The sequence below is a fragment of the Convolutriloba macropyga genome, chromosome 14, assembly GCF_964194025.1.
Source record: "Convolutriloba macropyga chromosome 14, txConMacr16.3, whole genome shotgun sequence".
Lineage (NCBI taxonomy): Eukaryota > Metazoa > Xenacoelomorpha > Acoela > Convolutidae > Convolutriloba > Convolutriloba macropyga.
In genome coordinates this window covers 29,571,380-29,594,485 of record NC_134481.1, presented here as the reverse complement: position 1 = coordinate 29,594,485, position 23,106 = coordinate 29,571,380, and positions in this window count along the sequence as shown.

Genomic DNA, 23,106 nt, shown 5'->3' with positions numbered 1-23,106 from the left:
GACAGACAACTTGATTTTATATGAACTACAAAATATACACGAAGCTTTAACTAAAACTAAAGAAGAGCATACACTTAACTTTAGAATGATAAAACCAACAGAAAAGTTTAACTTTATTGAACCTATATTTAATACAACAAAATTAGGTTTAATTAGATTATCTGCTTATAATTCGGTGTTTAATGTGAATAGGAGAAAAAATCAATTCTTATTTGCTAGTACTGTTATAGAAGATGATGAAGCTTTACCTCGGGCTCCTAGTTCTGACCCTAACCTTAACCCTATCTCTATCTCAAGCCCAAACATTACATCTATACTTAATTATAATTATAAAGGAATCCCGTTGCTATATTCAACTATTACACCGGGAGCATATGAGTTAACTGACATAGCAGAATTAATAAAAAAAGAAACTGATGGTAATGTTATAATAGAACCTGATAAGAATACGATGAAATATTTAATTGAAATAAAACAAGGAGCACTCAGCTTTGATATAGAAAACTCGCTAGCCTCATTACTAGGATTTAGAAAAATAATTTATAAAAAAGGTAGATATAAATCTCAGAAAATGTGATATCTGGAGCTAAAGATAATGGTAAAGATACAGATATATTATATACCTTTAATCTAACAGAACCACCAGTTTACTTGATAAATATTATACCAACTAATATCTTATATCAAAATGTAACTAAAGATAGAATAGAATATATTGAATTTGCATGGATGATGCATTGAATTTGCATTGAAGATGAGCATGGAAGACCTATGGACTTTAATGGTGATGTATTAAGTTTTACTTTACATCTGTGTTAACAACTTCGTTGATCTGATTTACACTTACACTTATCTGCGAACGTGCTCTGCTCGTGGTAAGCCAAGCAGGTTCCCCCGATACTTGTACTTACACTTATACGAAGCAGGTTCCCTGATACTTGTACTTAGACTTAGACTTACACTTAAACTAAACTAAAAAACTCTCCGATCCCAATTAATTCTTAGTTTACCATTAATATTTTTATTTTTAGTTATATCAATGACAATATAATTATAAGGCTCTTTCCATACCTTATTACATATATTAGCAAAATCATTATAACTAAGTTCAACATTATTAAAGAAATCTTGATATATAGATATGAGGACTTTAACTCTCTGTTCAAATCAAATAAATAGAATACAGTTCTCTCTAACACTCTGCCTATCCAGAGAGAACAGGTTTTGATTAAGATATATCATATTACAGTTATTATGTCTACCTCTACAAAAGTATTCATTAATAACTGGTTCTTTGGCTCTAACATCATCAAATATCATTAGTTTCTTTAAATCTTTGGGTAGTTTATCAGAAGATGGTAAATCTTTTATATCTTTAACAAATTCAACATCTGCTTTTGGGTTTATTCTTTCTATACCATGGTTCTGATCACCAGTAGGTCCAATGATGTATAGCTTATCAAAGTATATACTAGCTAGAATTAGTTTTTTCGATAAGAATTTCTTACCACATTCAATAGGACCAGATATTATACATCTAAAGTTATCTGGGAATGCGGCTTCAGTAATTATATCATCATCATTTAACCATGAACATAGATCATCATTTATGTTTACAGATATCGGTGAAACCGCTTCACGGATATTATTAATAGGACTATGGGACTTCGTCCATGTTTCACCATTACTAATGCTATTACAATTGCTACTCCTATTAGATTTACTCCTTTGATATTTTTCATCAAATAGATATATAAAATTATCATTATCATTATCATTATCATTATCAATATCATTATCATTATCTATATCATCATCAATGACATTTTCCTTATCATTAACATTATCATTATCATTAACATTATCATTATCATTATTAGCAAAGCTACTTCGTAGATCATTAACATTATCATTAACATTTTCCTTATCTTTATCACCACCTTTACTACAACTTAAACAAGAACAATCATTAAATATTCCTGGATATTTACATTGATTAACTAGAATATTCAAAGCACTTTTAATTCTAAATCCTATATCAATAAGATAGATCATATATAAACAATAAGCCCCACAATAAGATTCATCATATTGTTGTATTCTCTCATTAGAGCCTAGATCAACATATTCTTCTTAAAATAAAATTGGAGTTTCTACACCAAAACTATCAAAGTAATATGTTGGACCACCTTCTCTTCTTATAACTAAAACCCAATGTGTACCTTCAGTTGGATGTAGATTTACAATAATGTTAGAGTTAGGTTCACTTACCATTTCTGGTTTATCATCTCTCATTACAATCTCAATTGATGTTAGACTTAAATCTTTACCTATATCTTTTATTCTGATATCACTCATAGCATTATTATCAATATTAAAATTATTATTGAATTCCTCAAAAGTTAGGATGAGCATTATATAATAAATTTATTAAATCTAAGTCTAATTATAAGTCTAAATCTAAAGCAAATCTATATTTATTATATAAAAATGGAAACAGGGAGTGCAGTTTTATTTTTATTATTATTATTGGAATTTGTTATATAATATATGATTCAAGACCAAGTAAATATACAAAACTAGAAGAAAACTTTGGTGGATTTATGAATAGGAGTCTAGTTAGATTTGAATATGAAAAGTCACCATTACATACTATTGTTTATGGTGGAACTGGTATTGGCAAAACATATTTTATTAGACAATACTTAAAGTTATACTTAGACCATGATCAAATTCAAGATCAAGTTCAAGATCAAGTTCAACATCAAGTTCAAGATCAAGATCAAGTTCAAGATCAAGTTCAAGATCAATTTCAAGATCAAGTACAACATCAAGTTCAAGATCAAGATCAAGTTCAAGATCAAGTTCAAGATCAAGTTCAAGATCAAGTTCAACATCAAGTTCAAGATCAAGATCCGCGAAGCGGTTACACCGATCAAGTTCAAGATCAAGACCAAAGGTCCATAGTTATAGTTTGTAAAGATGATAGAGACTGGATAGATCCTGTGTCTAATAAGTTTTATACTGGGTTTAATAAATGTGATATAAATATGACCACAAAAAATAATATGCATAAATTTCAAAATTGTGTAATAGCACCTGATGATATGGGTGATAAGTTAAATAAGGATATAGGTTATTATTTTACTGAAGGTAGACATTATAATACTCAAATGATTGAAATGTGTCATAAACCAGCTCAAATAATTAATACAGCAAGAATGAGTTGTGATACTATTTACTTAACAAATTATAATGGACCTGATCTATTTAAAAACTTTAATGAGATATAAAAATGTGAACATGACCTTATTAAAATAATTAGTGAATTAAATAGTAACTATTATAATTGTACAGATGGAATGTCAGATGAACTCCGTTATGGTATAATTAAATATAACAAAAAGGAAAATACTTTTATTATTATTAGTAGTAATAGAACAATGATATATGATTCAAGAGTTGGTTTCCTTGATTTAAAAGCTCATAGTTTAAAAGATGATTTAGAAAGAGAAGATATAAATAAACTTATAGCATATATGAAACCACTAATGATTAATGCAACAGATAGAAATGTTATTAATCATGATAATTATCAGTTGTATTTTAATAAACTTCTTACTTTAAATAATATTAAAATGCAGAATGATGTTTTAACAAAAGAGATGATTAAGGGAAAGGGTATGAAACTTTTATCAAACAGTGGTGGAAATATAGGCACAGGTTTATTTATATTTAATGGTTTTTATCCTGATTCAATATCAAGAAATGCTGGATCTGTAGCAATGGGAACAAGCACAATGTTGAGTAGAGTAAATACATTAGTTAATGTTGGATTTGGAGAAGAGTTGGAAGGTGAAACACGAAGCAGTTATACTGATCAGGGAAGCAGTTATACTGATCAGTGTAACTGTGACTTCGTCAATGAAGAGATGGGAATTTTGAATAGAATGGGAGGAAAGTTTTTAAACAAACTATACAAAAATAATGAAGAATTTAGAGAAGAGATTATAAATTTTGTTAAAGATAAAAAAAGAATTAGACCTTGATTTGATCTTAGATAAGAGATGTAAAACTAATACACTCAATACTTTAGGAAATAAATATTTAGCAGAGTGTATCACATCTAAAGATAATACTAAAGATTTAATTGAAATCATGGCTAAATATTATCCACAAAGTTTGTACACCGATTCTACAGCATAGCTAATATTATCTGCGAATTTGCAAAACAACTCCGTTGAGCAGTTTGGTAAACCACGAACAAAGTTCATTGGAGAACCACGAGCAAAGCTCGTTCACTGATAATTTTATCTATTAAAAATGCTTTTACAATGTTTAGAGTGTAACTATAAATGTGGAAACATTGCTGTTTTAAAATATCATTATGAATCATTTCATAAAGATAAAACTGATAAATGTATGTGTGGTAATATAATATTAAGTGGTATCTGTGCTAATGATTTTTCCCCATGGGGTTGTTCTTTAAAAAATGAATCTAGTTTTAGTTCTAATTCTAGTTCTAACCCTAGTTCTAATTCTAATTCTAATTCTAGTTCTAAACCTAGTTCTAGTTCTAACCCTAATTCTAACTCTAGTTCTAACCCTAGTTTTAGTTCTAGTTCTAGTTCTGGTTCTAGATTTACAAAAATGTTAGAGTTAGGTTCACTTACCATTTCTGGTTTATCATCTCTCATTACAATCTCAATTGGTGTTAGACTTATATCTTTACCTATATCTTTTATTCTGATATCACTCATAGCATTATTATCAATATTAAAATTATTATTGAATTCCTCAAAAGTTAGGATGAGCATTATATAATAAATTTATTAAATCTAAGTCTAATTATAAGTCTAAATCTAAATCAAATCTATATTTATTATATAAAAATGGAAACAGGTAGTGCAGTTTTATTTTTATTATTATTATTGGAATTTGTTATATAATATATGATTCAAGACCAAGTAAATATACAAAACTAGAAGAAAACTTTGGTGGATTTATGAATAGGAGTCTAGTTAAATTTGAATATGAAAAGTCACCATTACATACTATTGTTTATGGTGGAACTGGTACTGGCAAAACATATTTTATTAGACAATACTTAAAGTTATACTTAGACCATGATCAATTTCAAGATCAAGTTCAAGATCAAGTTCAACATCAAGTTCAAGATCAAGATCAAGTTCAAGATCAAGTTCAAGATCAAGTTCAAGATCAAGTTCAACATCAAGTTCAAGACCAAGATCAAGTTCAATATCAAGTTCAAGATCAAGTTCAAGATCAAGTTCAACATCAAGTTCAAGATCAAGATCCGCGAAGCGGTTACACCGATCAAGTTCAAGATCAAGACCAAAGGTCCATAGTTATAGTTTGTAAAGATGATAGAGACTGGATATATCCTGAGTCCAATAAGTTTTATACTGGGTTTAATAAATGTGATATAAATATGACCACAAAAAATAATATGCATAAATTTCAAAATTGTGTAATAGCACTTGATGATATGGGTCATAGGTTAAATAAGGATATAGGTTATTATGTTACTGAAGGTAGACATTATAATATTCAAATGATTGTAATGTGTCATAAACCAGCTCAAATAATTAATACAGCAAGAATGAGTTGTGATACTATTTACTTAACAACTTATAATGGACCTGATCTATTTAAAAGCTTTAATGAGATATATAAATGTGAACATGACCTTATTAAAGTAATTAGTGAATTAAATAGTGACTATTATAATTGTACAGATGGAATGTCAGATGAACTCCGTTATGGTATAATTAAATATAATAAAAAGGAAAATACTTTTATTATTATTAGTAGTAATAGAACAATGATATATGATTCAAGAGTTGGTTTCCTTGATTTAAAAGCTCTTAGTTTAAAAGATGATTTAGAAAGAGAAGATATAAATAAACTTATAGCATATATGAAACCACTAATGATTAATGCAACAGATAGAAATGTTATTTATCATGATAATTATCAGTTGTATTTTAATAAACTTCTTACTTTAAAAAATATTAAAATTCAGAATGATGTTTTAACAAAAGAGATGATTAAGGGAAAGGGTATGAAAATTTTATCAAACATTGGTGGAATTATAGGCACAGGTTTATTTATATTTAATTGTTTTTATCCTGATTCAATATCAAGAAATGCTGGAACTGTAGCAATGGGAGCAAGCACAATGTTGAGTAGAGTAAATACATTAGTTAATGTTGGATTTGGAGAAGAGTTGGAAGGTGAAACACGAAGCAGTTATACTGATCAGGGAAGCAGTTATACTGATCAGTGTAACTGTGACTTCGTCAATGAAGAGATGGGAATTTTGAATAGAAAGGGAGGAAAGTTTTTAAACAAACTATACAAAAATAATGGAGAATTTAGAGAAGAGTTTATAAATTTTGTTAAAGATAAGAAAAAGAATTAGACCTTGATTTGATCTTAGATAAGAGATGTAAAACTAATACACTCAATACTTTAGGAAATAAATATTTAGCAGATTGTATCACATCTAAAGATAATACTAAAGATTTAATTGAAATCATGGCTAAATATTATCCACAAAGTTTGTACACCGATTCTACAGCATAGCTAATATTATCTGCGAATTTGCAAAACAACTCCATTGAGAAGTTTGGTAAACCACGAACAAAGTTCGTTGGAGAACCACGAGCAAAGCTCGTTCACTGATAATTTTATATATTAAAAATGCTTTTACAATGTTTAGAGTGTAACTATAAATGTGGAAACATTGCTGTTTTAAAATATCATTATGAATCATTTCATAAAGATAAAACTGATAAATGTATGTGTGGTAATATAATATTAAGTGGTATTTGTGCTAATGATTTTTCCCCATGGTGTTGTTCTTTAAAAAATGAATCTAGTTCTAGTTCTAACCCTAGTTCTAATTCTAATTCTAATTCTATTTCTAACCCTAGTTCTAGTTCTAACCCTAATTCTAACTCTAGTTCTAACCCTAGTTTTAGTTCTAGTTCTAGTTCTGGTTCTAGATTTACAATAATGTTAGAGTTAGGTTCACTTACCATTTCTGGTTTATCATCTCTCATTACAATCTCAATTGGTGTTAGACTTATATCTTTACCTATATCTTTTATTCTGATATCACTCATAGCATTATTATCAATAATAAAATTATTATTGAATTCCTCAAAAGTTAGGATGAGCATTATATAATAAATTTATTAAATCTAAGTCTAATTATAAGTCTAAATCTAAATCAAATCTATATTTATTATATAAAAGTGGAAACAGGTAGTGCAGTTTTATTTTTATTATTATAATTGGAATTTGTTATATAATATTTGATTCAAGACCAAGTAAATATACAAAACTAGAAGAAAACTTTGGTGGATTTATGAATAGGAGTCTAGTTAGATTTGAATATGAAAAGTCACCATTACATACTATTGTTTATGGTGGAACTGGTACTGGCAAAACATATTTTATTAGACAATACTTAAAGTTATATTTAGACCATAATCAAGTTCAAGATCAAGTTCAAGATCAAGTTCAACATCAAGTTCAAGATCAGGATCAAGTTCAAGATCAAGTTCAAGATCAAGTTCAAGATCAAGTTCAACATCAAGTTCAAGACCAAGATCAAGTTCAAGATCAAGTTCAAGATCAAGTTCAACATCAAGTTCAAGATCAAGATCCGCGAAGCGGTTACACCGATCAAGATCAAGATCAAGACCAAAGGTCCATAGTTATAGTTTGTAAAGATGACAGAGACTGGATAGATCCTGAGTCTAATAAGTTTTATACTGGATTTAATAAATGTGAATTAAATATGACCACAAAAAATAATATGCATAAATTTCAAAATTGTGTAATAGCACTTGATGATATGGGTGATAGGTTAATTAAGGATATAGGTTATTATTTTACTGAAGGTAGACATTATAATATTCAAATGATTGTAATGTGTCATAAACCAGCTCAAATAATTAATACAGCAAGAATGAGTTGTGATACTATTTACTTAACAACTTATAATGGACCTGATCTATTTAAAAACTTTAATGAGATATATAAATGTGAACATGACCTTATTAAAACAATTAGTGAATTAAATAGTAACTCTTATAATTGTACAGATGGAATGTCAGATGAACTCCGTTATGGTATAATTAAATATAATAAAAAGGAAAATACTTTTATTATTATTAGTAGTAATAGAACAATGATATATGATTCAAGAGTTGGTTTCCTTGATTTAAAAGCTCTTAGTTTAAAAGACGATTTAGAAAGAGAAGATATAAATAAACTTATAGCATATATGAAACCACTAATGATTGATGCAACAGATAGAAATGTTATTAATCATGATAATTATCAGTTGTATTTTAATAAACTTCTTACATTAAAAAATATTAAAATTCAGAATGATGTTTTAACAAAAGAGATGATTTAGGGAAAGGTTATGAAAACTTTATCAAACATTGGTGGAATTATAGGCACAGGTTTATTTATATTTAATTGTTTTTATCCTGATTCAATATCAAGAAATGCTGGAACTGTAGCAATGGGAGCAAGCACAATGTTGAGTAGAGTAAATACATTAGTTAATGTTGGATTTGGAGAAGAATTGGAAGGTGAAACACGAAGCAGTTATACTGATCAGGGAAGCAGTTATACTGATCAGTGTAACTGTGACTTCGTCAATGAAGAGATGGGAATTTTGAGTAGAAAGGGAGGAAAGTTTTTAAACAAACTATACATAAATAATGAAGAATTTAGAGAAGAGATTATAAATTTTGTTAAAGATAAAAAAGAATTAGACCTTGATTTGATCTTAGATAAGAGATGTAAAACTAATACACTCAATACTTTAGGAAATAAATATTTAGCAGAGTGTATCACATCTAAAGATAATACTAAAGATTTAATTGAAATCATGGCTAAATATTATCCACAAAGTTTGTACACCGATTCTACAGCATAGCTAATATTATCTGCGAATTTGCAAAACAACTCCGTTGAGCAGTTTGGTAAACCACGAACAAAGTTCATTGGAGAACCACGAGCAAAGCTCGTTCACTGATAATTTTATCTATTAAAAATGCTTTTACAAAGTTTAGAGTGTAACTATAAATGCGGAAACATTGCTGTTTTAAAATATCATTATGAATCATTTCATAAAGATAAAACTGATAAATGTATGTGTGGTAATATAATATTAAGTGGTATCTGTGCTAATGATTTTTCCCCATGGGGTTGTTCTTTAAAAAATGAATCTAGTTCTAGTTCTAATTCTAGTTCTAACCCTAGTTCTAATTCTAATTCTAATTCTAGTTTTAAACCTAGTTCTAGTTCTAACCCTAATTCTAACTCTAGTTCTAACCCTAGTTTTAGTTCTATTTCTAGTTCTGGTTCTGGTTCTAACCCCAGTTCTAGCTCTAGTTCTGGTTCTGGTTCTATCTATGACTATAACTCTAACTCAGATCCTAACCCCAACCCTAACCCTAACCTTATCCCCAACCCTAACCCTAACCTTATCCCTAACCCTAACCTTAGCCCCAGCTCAGAAGTATTAACTAGATGTTGTAATAAGTGTAATTATATAAAACCACTAAATAATTTTGATGAGGGTAAGTATACATGTAGAGGTTGTACTTCAGCTAAAGTTAATTGTCCATATTGTACTTCTGTTGTGAGATATGATGGGATACGGGCTAATGTAAAGAAACAACATCCAGATATAGAACTGACTAGAGGATTTAGTAGAAATATAACTGATCGGTGTAACCGCTTCGCGGATAAAACAATTAGTCCTAGTTGGCAAAGTCCTAAAGCTGTAAGTCCTTTAGTTATTAACCAAACAGAGGAAAGTTGTTCATGTAAATACTATAATTTTGTATCTTTTCTTATTAATAATGGAAAAAATATAGAAAAAATAAAAGAAAATATAAATTTATTGAAAAGTATAGATAATTTGAAATAAAAAGTATAAAAAAATAAAAAAATATCAAAAAAGAGGGATTCACTCTTTAAGAGCGAAAAAGAGCGATCTTTTCTACTGGGGATCACTCCGAATAAGAGTGAATCACTCTTAAAGAGTGAAATGTAAATTTTGCTTTGATTTTTTGATTTTTTGTTTTTATTTTTGATTTTAATCGATTTTTTTATTGAATTTAGAGCTAATATATAGTAGTGGATAAAACAAGGGATTCAACAAACAGTAAAATTTGGCCCGATTCGACATGCGCGATTAGCGTTAGGAGAAAGGGACAAATTTTACTGGTGGTTGAATCCCTTGTTTTATCCACTACTAGATTGCGACAAAGGGGCGCTGCATTTCTTATGATTGTGGAGCGAATAGACCGCGTGCAAATTGGCCCAAATCCTTGAGGTGGGAGACGGGCGCGCTACCACTGCACTGCACTTCTTCAGAAGAATTTGAATTTAGTATCAGTTGAGTGCTTGCCATGAAAAATAATTTATTAGAGTAATTTTATTCAGGAGCATTTTAAAATAGTGCGTTTTCCGATCAAAAAGTTTTACAACTGTCAATAACATGAAAGCCAATCTTTCACAATCATAAAATTGTTGTTATATTTTCTTATTATATGTATTTCTTAGTAGATTGATCCTATCAAAGGACATCAACGTTTCGCTATCTTCAACAGCATGATATATTGTCACTTTACCCACTCAATGCTGTTTTGTTTTCTTTTGAAGGAAAAAAACGACCGGCTTTTGTAAATGATATGTTTGTTTCCATGTATTCGATTATTGCGCTTAAAATGCAGTATTATAGAATCCAGCTAAAAAAATTATTGTGAATTTATTAACTATTGCTAAAATCAATTTTTGATGAGTATTCGTGTTCGATTTTCATCCCAGTCAGAAGTTTTTGCATTCTATACTAAATCTTATAACCTCTACTGTACCCCCATTGTATTTACTACATAATGCTACTACTCATACAGCACCGAAATAATACCATAAACGGTGGCCGCCGTATTGGCCGACAGGGCGTTTAGCCGACAACCAAAAATTGGGAAATTTAACCGACAATTTAATGAAAATGAGCAATAAAACTTATTCTAAAGCTGTGATTGGCCAATTTAAAACACTTATTTCGTAAGCGGACAAATATACAGCAGTATTTTCATGAACTAGTGTAACGAATATCTATCCGTGGTTGGACCGTATTTTACCGCATCTGGCCATGCCTCGCAGGCCATGGCAATGCCTCAGCGGCCCGTGGGACTTGATATGAATCTATCACAACCGAACTACTGATTTATGGACCAATTATGGACTTTTATTACCAATTATGAAAAAACTGTCGGCTAAATTTCTCATTTTTTCCTTGTCGGCTAAACGCCCTGTCGGCCAATTTTCCTAGCACCACCATAAACATAGCATAATTGTAGGTTAAAAATTGCGGGGGAGTGTTGGCAAGTTTAATTGGCATGAATGTAATTAAGCAATCAGTTAGGTTACATTTTAAGGCGCCTTAAAATGTAATATGACTAATTGCTTATTTACTTTCATGTCAATATAACTTAGGGGTTATTTCCCAAAATACTCGGTAGTTCTTTCCCAAAATTCAGGCTTTTTCACCGCGTTTTTTTTTCACCGCATTCACCGAATTTCTTACAAAAAAGAAAGTGACGTACACGATTTCCAACCTCTCACATACTTCATTTCAGCAACGGTGAATATTTGTAAGATTTGCGATTTTAGCAGTGAAATTTTTTTTCACCGCATTCTGCTAGTGGTGATTTCTTTCACCGCCTTCATTGCATTGAGCGCAAATCTTACACTTTTTACTCAAATTCGCCGCAAATGTTACATTTTTTAGCAGTTTTTAGCGGTGACACCTAGACCCGTGAATTCGCCTGGCCACAAATTATATAAAACAAAGTAAGCCATATATTTCAATCTGCACAAAAAATCTTTTTGAAAACCTAGACATAATTAAAAACTGTTTATCATTGGTTCTTCCATCAAATCTTTCATTTTTATTGAAGTTTTGCTATTCAGATAAAAGAGCCTGTAGATACGACCGTAAATACAATGTAATTATTGAACAGAACGCGTAAAACTTCAGGTGAAATATTCTTCTCCTTGCAATGATAAGGATTTTATGTGATTATAGTCGCACAGTTTCAAACCGTCGCAGCCATAAGAGCAGTTTGCTGAAATACTTCGCCATAGTTTGCATTAATTTGTACGAAATAAAATAATGGCCGAACGCTTGTTTGGATTGTTTGATAAAAGCCAAATTTCGACTGGATCACATAGTTTATATTTCCACCGCCCAAACCTGGGTGCCGTTTACCGTTTCCCCTGCACCAAATTGTGATTTTAAAAAAAAACATTGACCGACACTTTTCTAGCTTAACTCATTTTTCCTTCAACGCCCTGTCCAAAAACTAATCTTGCTTTATATTGCTACTTCGTTCAGTTTTGGCCGAAAATTGCCCTGTTGAAGCAATCAACAGATTTACCGAGAGAACAAAAAATTACCAAGAGCTTTTGATCTACTTTATAAAAAGCGCTTTGGATCTCCCGGAAGACAAAAAAGATGACCTATGCTAAAGTTTGCTCCTTTTGCATTTTGCAAAGTTAACCGGCAATAACAAATGAAAGTTAAACTGTAGCCCTTCAAGTTCTCCCAAAAACTTTTCTACTTCTCCAAAAAACATTCAACTCTGGAGCATTCAACTCTAGAAAACTCACTTTATTGCGGGTGTACAGTAGTACTAAACCGCTGAAATTTTTCATGGTAAAAGGATTTTCTTTGAGAAGTTTTGACTTGCAAGAGATACCCTATTTCATATCAGATCTTTTTCAGAAGTCGTTCTTTTCCAGAACACAAAGAAGATGAAAAAATTCTGATTTTTTTTGTTAAGTATTGTTGTTAATTGCTCTCAAACGAAAATTGATTGTAGCAATCATATTAGTCCTGTCGGTCTTTTTTGTTATGTGATTTTTCACTTGACCGATTTTTCGTCTGACGTTTTTGTCTTTTCGTCCTCAAAAACGGGATAAAGAGGTAGCGCGCAGTGGGCATTAAGTGCTCTTAGAGCCTTTCAGCTCTGTTTCAGCTCAAACTGTCTTGGAGACTTATACTTATACTTAAAAGACACCCCCACTATTGACCCCCCCATTGCCCTAACCCAAACCCCCCCAACGCGCTGTTGCCCCCCCACCCCATTGTTAACCCCCCCCCCCCAAATCTGCCCCCGGTGCAACCCCCTCGGTGGCTAGCTACTGGCGAACAACCGCTTGCTAAAAACGCAATTTTATATTTTTTTGCAATTTTCAAGCTTTTTGAAAGTTTTTGAAATTTTTTGATTCTTATCAGCCCTAGGTGCCAAAGAAACTCCTCTAGGGCTTGATAATAGGTTACTGCATTGTTTCTAGTGGTAATGGAAAGGTTTAAACATTTTAACATCACGAATTTTAGCACTTTTTTGAAAAAACTTGCAAAGTTTTTTGACATTTTTTTCCTTATTCAGGTCTTTCCAGCCACAGGGGCCAGAAAACATCCTAAAAGGGTTGATAATAAGTTACTGACAAGTTTGTAATGGCCATGCAATAGCCTTTGAAATTTCTAATGCCACAAATTATTGCAATTTTTTGATAAAACTTGCTTTTTTTAAGTTTTTTCGAAATTTTTTGTAGTTTTTCAGATTTTTTCAGCCTCAAGAGCCAAGAAACCTCCTCTAGGGTTTGAAAATAGTTTACTGAAAAATTTTTAGATTAAAGGGAATGTCTTGCGAGATTTTAACATCACAAATTTTAGCATATTGTTTGATAATTTTAGCAATTTTTTTCCAATTTTTTGTTATTTATACTCATTATTCAGATTTTTTGATCCTTAAAGTTCAGAAAGCCTCCGTTAGGGTTTGATAATAGGTTACTGTTAAATTTTTGTTGGTCATGGATAAATTTTCATCTTTTTAATATCACAATTTATGGATAAATTTTTCTATTATAAAACTTGCAAAGTTTTTTTTAAAGATTTTTGTCGTTTCTTAGTTTTCTCTAGCCTCAAGTGCCACAAAAATTCGTCTATGGTTTGATAATATATTACTGCATAGTTTAGAGATGTTATGGATTGTTCTTAAAGTTCTTAATATCACAAAATTGCTGCATAATTTCTAGGGTTAATGGGATGTTGATCAACATTTTTTATGACTCCAGTTTTTGTAATTTTTGGATAAAATTTAAACCTTTCAAATTTTTGGAAAATTTGTATGTTCCAAGTGTATGGATCTTTATGAGCCTGTGAAACTATTTCTGGCTTGAAAGAGGGATACCGGATAGTCTCTTTAGACAATGAATTGGTTCTTAAGATGTTAATGTCTTGCGTAATGTCATCATCTTCTTTGCGTAATGTCATCATCTCTGATCCTCATTATATCAATGAGTTATAGTTGAAATGTTTTTTTATCTTAACTGATCTAACAGGCATTTTTTGGAAACCATTGTGAAGTGCTCTCAAAAGCAATTTGTAGCAAATTTTTTAACGCTGTTTGTCTTTTATGCAGTTTTCGCTCGGCCGATTTTTCGTCTGACTCATTTGACTTTCGTCTTCAGAAACGGAATAAAGATGTAGTGCCCTGAGGTCACTAAACCGTGGCTAGCTGTTGACGAAGCCAACCGCTCGCCGGTCGTTTGAGAGCAGTTCGCCCGACTTTAGTCGGTTATGTTATTTGTTTTTGGCGTGGAAGATTAGCTCTTATGTTCTTGGTATCTTTTAGGTATTTTACTGGCAATCATTTGTTTGACGGCTTAGATTTCGTAATAGGGGATAAACAGCTGAAACCAGTGTCATTAAGTTGATTTAGATTTCCTCAACGGGGGCTAGCAGCCTGCTAAGCGTCAGTAATTAGCTGCTGGTAAAAATAAAGTTCAATTAGCTGCTGGTAAAAATAAAGCTGCTGGTAAAAATAAAGTTCAATTAGCTGCTGGTAAAAATAAAGCTGCTGGTAAAAATAAAGTAAAAATAAAGTTCACTGTTCTTAGTCCGAAATGTTGCAGTTTTTATTGTTTTGGGCTTTTATTAATTTTTTTTGAGAAATGAGTCCTCAATTGACACTGGTCACCGTTGATAAGATTATTTGACTATCAAAAAATTATTTATACTAAAAACTGACTTTTCTTTGCGTCTTGGACTTACTGTTATTAAACGAAGCCAATCAACTTGTAGTTTTTGATATTTTGACTTAACACGCACCAATTTATGTTTAAAAATTTTTGATGACCGCGGTGCAAAAAATTTATTTAAAATTGAGTCATTTTTAGCCCATTTTTCGAAGCGGAATCAGTAAATCATTTTCATAATCAAGCTCCGTAACCTTTCGTATCTTTGTGCGTGTTAGTTGTTTCACTCACTGTTTTCTAGCTTTACATGCTGTCCGTTATATAGACCATTTTATTATTCCTTCTTTTCAGTCGATGTGTATAGTCATAGAACAGTTTGTAGGTTAAAATAATAGAGAAGCTGTCAATCTACCTTGATTGATTGAATTAGTCTGGGATATTTGAAGCCAATTGTTACAAAAGACCAGACAGACGGTTCACTGCTTTTTTGCTATGAGTCAATTTTAAGAAGAAAATCACAAATTATGAATTTTTTGACAATGATTTTTCTGCCTCAGCTTTGCGAACCTGATGTTATTTTGAGAGAAACCAAATCGCAATAAATAATATGAGCTTTGCAAAAACATATTTAGCATTAGCCTCAGACATATTCATAACTATGAAGAAAATTTGTTAGTTTAGCATGGCTGTTTTGAGCGGCAACTGAAATTTTATATATTTTATGTCTTTAGAGATGACATAATCCCCTTCTGACTTGAATAAATTTTCAGTTTGACCGTGATAACAGATACTTGGCACTCTAAAAAACTACACAACAGAAGCAAACTTTTGTTTCGTTAACTGATTACTAATTGAGCAATAAACTGGCTGAAAATTTATAAATTGCACTCAAACAAAGTTTGTAGCAATTATATTAGTCCTGTTGGTCTTTTTTATGCGATTTTTTGCTTGACCAATATTTCGTCTGACGCTTTTCGTCCTCAAAAACGGGATAAACAGGTAGCGCCCAGCGCGCATTAAGTGCTCTTAGAGCCTTTCAGCTCTGTTTCAGCACAAACTGTTTTGAAGACCTATACTTATGGTGTGAAGGGCGGTTCCTAGAGGTTGAAGACCCCTCCACTGTTGACCAACCCCCCCCCCAACTATTGCCCCCAACCCCCCCCCCCCCCCCCGCGCTGTTAACCTCACCCCACTGCTGCCCCCATCAGCCTTCGGTGCATCCTCCCCGTTTCTAGCTACTGGCGAACAACCGCATGCTACGAACACGCAATTTTATATACTATTTTACAATTTTTTCAAGCTTTTTGATACTTTTCGACGTTTTTTTGATTTTTGTCAGCCCTAAAGGTCAAGGAACCTCATCTAGGTTTCAATAATAGGTTAATGCATAATTTCTAGTGTTAATTTTTTCAGTCTCAAGTGCCAAGGAGCCTCATCTAGGGTTTGAAAATAGGTTACTGTATAATTTGTAGATTTTATTGAATGTCTTGCAATATTTTAACATCACCAATTTTAGCTTTTTTCTGACAATTTTTGCCATTTTTTCAATTTTATGACTTTTGTAGTCATTATTCAGGTTTTTTGAGAGTCAGGGGTCCTCCGCTATTTTTTGACTATAAGTTACTGGAAAATTTTTAGTGGTCATGGATTAATTTTCAAGTTTTAATAACACAAGTTTTATCAAATTTTTTTTTTATAAAACTTGCAATTTTGTTCAAAATTTTTTGTCCTTTTCAGGTTTTTCAACCTCCAGGAGCCACGGAAGTTCCTTCTGGAGTTTGATTAATTGTTACCGCATAATTTATAGATGAAATGGAATGTTTTTCAAGGTTTTAAAATCACGAATTTAAGCAATTTTTTTTAAACTTCTGCAATTTTTTCGTGTTTGTGAATATTTTCCGGCACCAGGGGCCCTGTGACCTCCTCCAAGGTTTGATAGTAAGCTGTTACTTAGTTCTATGACTCCAGTTTTAGTAATTTCTGGATAAAGTTTAAAATTTTTCATTTTTTTGAAATCTTTCTGTTCCAAGTGTATGGATCTTCATGAGCCAGGGCAACTATTTCAGGCTTCAAACAGTGATATTGGATGGTCTCCTGGGACAATAAAATGGTTCATAAGATATTAATATCTTGAATTTTAGCAGGATTTTCAGGATTTTGTTAAATTTTGCAATTGTTTCCAAAATTTTCACAATTTTTTATCCTTCTCTGAACACCCATTACTAGCCAACAAAAATTATTAATTCTCGGATATCAATTACTTGATAGCACATTATAGACAAAAAAATTGTTACTGCAAAATTGATATTAATTTTGTTTTGTTTTTCTGTTTCATTTCTATATGTTTTATTTACTAACAAGGCTGAAAAACTAGAAGTTGCTGAGTCAAATCCCATCATGGACAACTTTTCTGTTTCTTTCTCTCTCTCTCTCTCTCTCTCTCTCTCTCTCTCTCTCTCTCTCTGTGTGTGTGTGTCGGTTAGTGTTTCTTTCCTTTTGTTTCTTGTTCCCGTTTTACTCCTCTCTTTCTCTCTCTTTCTCTCTCAATCTATCTTTCTCTCTTTTTTGCCGATGCCACACTTCAACTGCTGTTATGTAGCGTAATGTCATAATTTCTGACCTTCATTAAAAATGAGTTAAAGTAGAAATGTTTTTATTAAATGACTCAAAAAGCCTTCTTTAGGAAAGCATTGCTAATTGCTCTAAATTGCTAAACTTTAGCATTGCTAAATGCTAAAACAATTTGTTGCAAATACATTAATCCTTTTGTCTCTTTTATGCAATTTTTTCCCTTGGTCGATTTTTTGTCTGACCCATTTGATTTTCGTTTTGGAGACGGGATAAAGAAGTAGCGCTCAGTTTGAACTAAGTTCTTTTAGAGCCATTCAGCCTACTAGGCTTCTAGTATGCCAATAACAGAAACTGTTTTGGAGACCTAAAGTAATGGTGTGAATGGCGGTTCTTAGAAATTGATCCCACTCCCCACCCACCCACGGCTACATCATTCCCCCAGTCCACTTTTGCATCCCCGCTGCGCTCAGCTTACGCCCTTTCAATTAATCTGAAGCAAACCTCGCTAAATCGTGGCTAGCTACTGACTTAGCTAACCGCCCGCCGGTTGTTTGAGAGCAATTCGCCCGACGTTAGTCGGTTATGTTTGAAATTTTCAATGTGATATGTAGAAGTTGAAAAAAATTTCCTCCAACCTGGTTTTGCCAAAATAGCCTATCATTTTTCATGGACTATAATTGAACCTGGCTATGTTTTAAAAGTGGGCACCTAAATTGCACAAAATAAACAAAGTGTATTACAGTTTGAAACTTCTCTCAGTATAGCCAATTCGTGTACTTTTTGAGCTCACAACAAAAAGTTGTTTTGAAATAGTGTATTAAGAACTTGTCTTTTTTTCAAATTTTGCTGGTGAAAAAACATTATGAAGATATACGTATTTTTCGAGACCCTAAGCATTTCTAGCGTTGGATAATTTTCAAACTATATGTGACTATCACTTCGAAAAAGGGCACCGAATCTTCAAGAAAATTTCTGTAAAGAAAGTAAGTATCTCAGAAAAACTTTGTGGTTTTAGGTTAAGTTCTTCTGCAACAAAACTTCCGCTTATATATAAAAATTTCAGATCCTCTCTTGTCAATTAACGTCCCGTTATTAAAACAGTGTAATTCAATTTTCCCTAACATCACTAACAAATTATGCGGGAAAACAACGTAACGAACATGATATTTCAGCCCAGGGTAATGGTTCGCATAAATTATATTATAATGAGAGCTTTTCCAGAACCAGAAGTCAGATTTTTTTTCATAATACAAGCCAAATATAAATTGCACAATAAACAATAAAAATTTGATTGAGGACGCCAATCCAGTACCGTTCAAAGTGAAAACTTTAATTTGAGATGTCTTTTGCACAATTGTTTTTCTCTAGTTAATTTTTTCCTCGTTTCAATCAATTTCTAATTAAAAGACTATTTGCAATCAACTTAAATATGTTGAGTTGTAGTCTTAGCTTTCAATTATTACGGAACCCTGGTCAGTTTTTGGAGTATTCGCCATTTTGAATTTAAAACTCTAGAACACTCTGGTGAGAAAAATAGTTTCCATGAAGTTTTTTGCACAGACTTAAAAGAATTTGTAGAAAAAATCGACAACTGGTTAAGCATTCAAAGCCTGAAAAAGAATTAGCCAAAAAATTGCAATTATAAAGCTGATTAGTAAAATTGATTTTCCTTTCATTGCAATGAATGTTAAGAAAGTAGATGTCAACTTTCGTGTGACCCATTTGACTTTTTTCTTCAAGAATGAAGGACAAACAGGTAGGTCCCTGAGGGCATCGACTGGCTGGGCAGCTTCCTTAGAGCCTGACGACTGGCTAGTCTAAGTTTTTGTTAGAGTATAGTTCTGGGAAGCCTAAGGCAATTAGAGCTCAAAGCCGAGGGCGCTTGCGCCCGAGGCTTAGCTCGAAGTGCCAAAGGCTTCCCAGAACTGTACTCTATCTTATTTAGACCCCAATTTCGCTGTACAAAACTCAAAAAGATAATTCAATTAAAAAATTTTAGTAACAATGCAATTCTCGTGCAGCGAGTTGATCCAATAATTGAATAATCGTTCAACCCAAATATTATTTTTTTCTGAATTACCTGAAATTATTGTAGGAGCGAATGGATCTCTGAGGTCGTCAGCCGGCTCTGTTGTGTCTCTCTCATTGTCACTCTTTATGGTTTTTAGAAAAATGAGCAATTTACAAAAAATTTTTTTATATTGACTCAATTATAGACCTTAAAAAAGTCCTCTTTGCCCAAGTTGTTATATTTTGTGACCGTTTCCTGTTTTCAATTATCCGCTTTAATTATCTTTGAAAAGTGTATGCTATGTCTCAAGAGAAAAAATTGGGCTTCCAATAAAAATTTCCAAGAAACATGCCTTAAGGCTTCCAAGTATTTTTTCCAAAAAGTTTGCTTATTTTTTGCCATTTTGTAAGGTCGAACTCAAGACGAGTGTGAAAAGAAGTGTGTGAAAAATGAGCGAAAAGCGGATGAATTTTAAATTTTAGTGTGATATGAAACGTGAAATCTTGACAAAAAGTGAGACGCTTGAAAAAGTATGAAATAATGTTTTCTTGCTTGATCAACTTTCCAAATTAGTGATCGAGCCTAACTTTATTGTTGATTTTCTTTAACAGAAAAATTGAGGTCTAAGTATGCCATTCAACCACACTCATTTGAGAAGACCACTTCAGTGTGTCAAGGGCATTTCTTAGTCTTAAAAGTTTGACTCACTCACTGTCACCCCATCCCCTCATTCGCCTTTCCCCTCCCCTCCCTCCCCCCCCCCCCCGACATCACGGTCAACCCTCCTCCAAACTTGCGATTTGGACACCATCTCGTCCAGTTCTCCCCAACCCTGCCCCCATCCCTTGACCCCCCCCCCCCCCACGCGTGACACCTCCCCAAGTCCGCTTACACCCCCACCAATGCTAGCTAGCATCCCAAAACCGTAGCTGGCAGCTACCGAGGCCAACCACTCGCCGGTCGTTTGAGAGTGATTCGCCCGACGTTAGTCCGTTATGTTTTCCTTTGCGATAAACTTTTTATTTCAAATTTATTACTGACTGTCTTCTAGGCATTTAAAAAGAGCTGCTGAATGGGATGATTCTAAAGACTTGTACGAAAAATTATTTTCTAGTCCCTTTTATAATTGGCTAATTTTCCTCCTGAAATAGTTCTTCCTGAAATAGTAAAACAGCTCTTTGTACCTGTAAAGCGATGTAGTGTGATGTAATGTAATGTTGAGTCTGAAGAGACCAATTTTACCCCCTCTAATGGTCTGCTTTGAAAACACTGTGTTATGGCCAAATTGTACAGAATAATTTTTGTATATTCAGTCATAAACTTTTAAATGCCAAATTTAAAGCAATTTTAAAAAAAGTTCGGCGAGCATAATTTCTGTAATGGTTTTGAGAAAAACTCCCGAAGAAAAACCATCTAATTTTAGATAGGAAGAAATTCCAAGAAACCGTGCAAACGCATATTGCGGGTCTTCGTGGTTGTCTAATAATAGAGAACCCACTTGAGGAGATGATCCCTTTGACGCACAATTAGGTAATTGTGCGTGCAGTGCTTTATTCCCCTTAATAGTTTCACCCACCACTCATTTCACCCCTCCCCCATTTTATTTCCTTTTATACTTGGTACAATTAGCATTCAGAATTAGATAGGCGTAGGGTTTGTGGGGGTGAAACTTTGCTGGAAAATGAAATTATACAGGGGTGAAAAAGATATGATGCTAAATATATGGGCTAGTTGAATCGGGTGTGAAAACAGGTAGAATCAGATAAAACTATACCCTGTCCAGTTAACCATAAATGTCCAATTGCAACATTTTCAGGCATTTCGCGACATTAAGTTTTACTTTCACATTAACCCAAATAGCCCCATTTTTATGTTTGAAGCTAGATTATTTTAGTTGCAACAACTAGTTGAAGGTTTATGACACGAAATTTACAATGTCTGAGGTACAATCATAATTTAATCTCTTTTGCAACCCTGTGATCAAATTTTAAGAGACTGTTTTGACTGCCAACATTTTGTCTAATAAACTTTGATTGATTTGTTCCAATTTTTTAACAACTTGGAAAATTTTTACAATCGTCATAATAATTAATGAAGGGAAATAGCTCAAAGGAAATTTGATATGCAATTGCCGTACCAGAAGAGTCTTTGGATACGGAGCAGTTGTTATTATTGATGCAATAAGTTGATGTTGCTGTGAGCACTCCAGCTGTTGTAAGATCTGACACCTGTCACCCTCATTCTCATTCACAATTTTTCTTACTTTAACTCATGAATGGCTCACAAGAGATGTTTAGTGAATTCAAACCATAAAAACCAAACCATCAACAAGCAAACTATGAAGCTCAGTAAACAATGATGACTGCATTCGAGGTCTGGACTATTATCTCTTTGTTTAATATTAGGTAAATCGCAAAGATGAACAGAAAGTTAAGAAAACTTAAATTTCCCAGAGAATTTCCAATCATGAGACGCATTCAGGTAGAACCAGAGAACAAGAAACAAAATAGTAATGAATGTCTTATTTCTTAACCATGTCCAGCTACCCCTTAAGAATAAATAGATCAAGCTAGGTGAACTAGGGCTTATACTCTTTATTAGATAAGCAATTTTCCAACGGTTTTTATATTTTGTGTTTTATATCTTCTTTAACAAGCTTATTATAAAAATGCGGAATAACAAATTCTTAGCTTTTAATTTTTTCATATATAGTTATTCTACTGCAGTCGTAAAGAACATTTCAAGGTTAACGAATTTTTCAATTTGTTTGGGTTTGGAGAATTTTTTCAGAAATTTTGTGGTGTCAATGTAAAAAAATTACATACAGAAATGTGCTTAATTATAGGAAGAAGTAGGGAAAGTAGAAAAAGAAAAATATCCAAAATCAGCTGAAAGTTGTTAATTTTTACTAATTAAACCGATGTACCCAGAGCTACGGCCGGTAGAAACAAATTTGTAACTTATAAATTTACGCCTTACTTGCGGTCGTGACTCATGATTTTGCTTTTGATTTTGCTGATCTTACGAAAAAGAATCAGCAGAAACACTATTTGAATTATTAATTGCTCTTGAACGAAGTTCATAACAATTATTGTAAACGTGTGCGTCTTTTTTATGCAAAATTTTTGCTTGACAGTTTTGACTTTTCGAGTGTTTTTTACGCCCTTGACTTTTTGCGTTTCGCGTGATCTAAAATTATCTCTCAATCACAATTTTAATTAGCTGATTTCAATTGGCGGCAGTTTAAAACTAAAAGTCAAATGAAAAGTGCGCCGAAACAGGTGTCATTTTTTACTTTAAATCTTAATAGTGGTATAATACGACAACCTCTAATGTGGTTATTTGAAGCCCAATATTGAACTTTTTAGTCCCATTAAGCTCCCTGCCTCCCCCTCGACTGAAGCAGGCTGCAATTG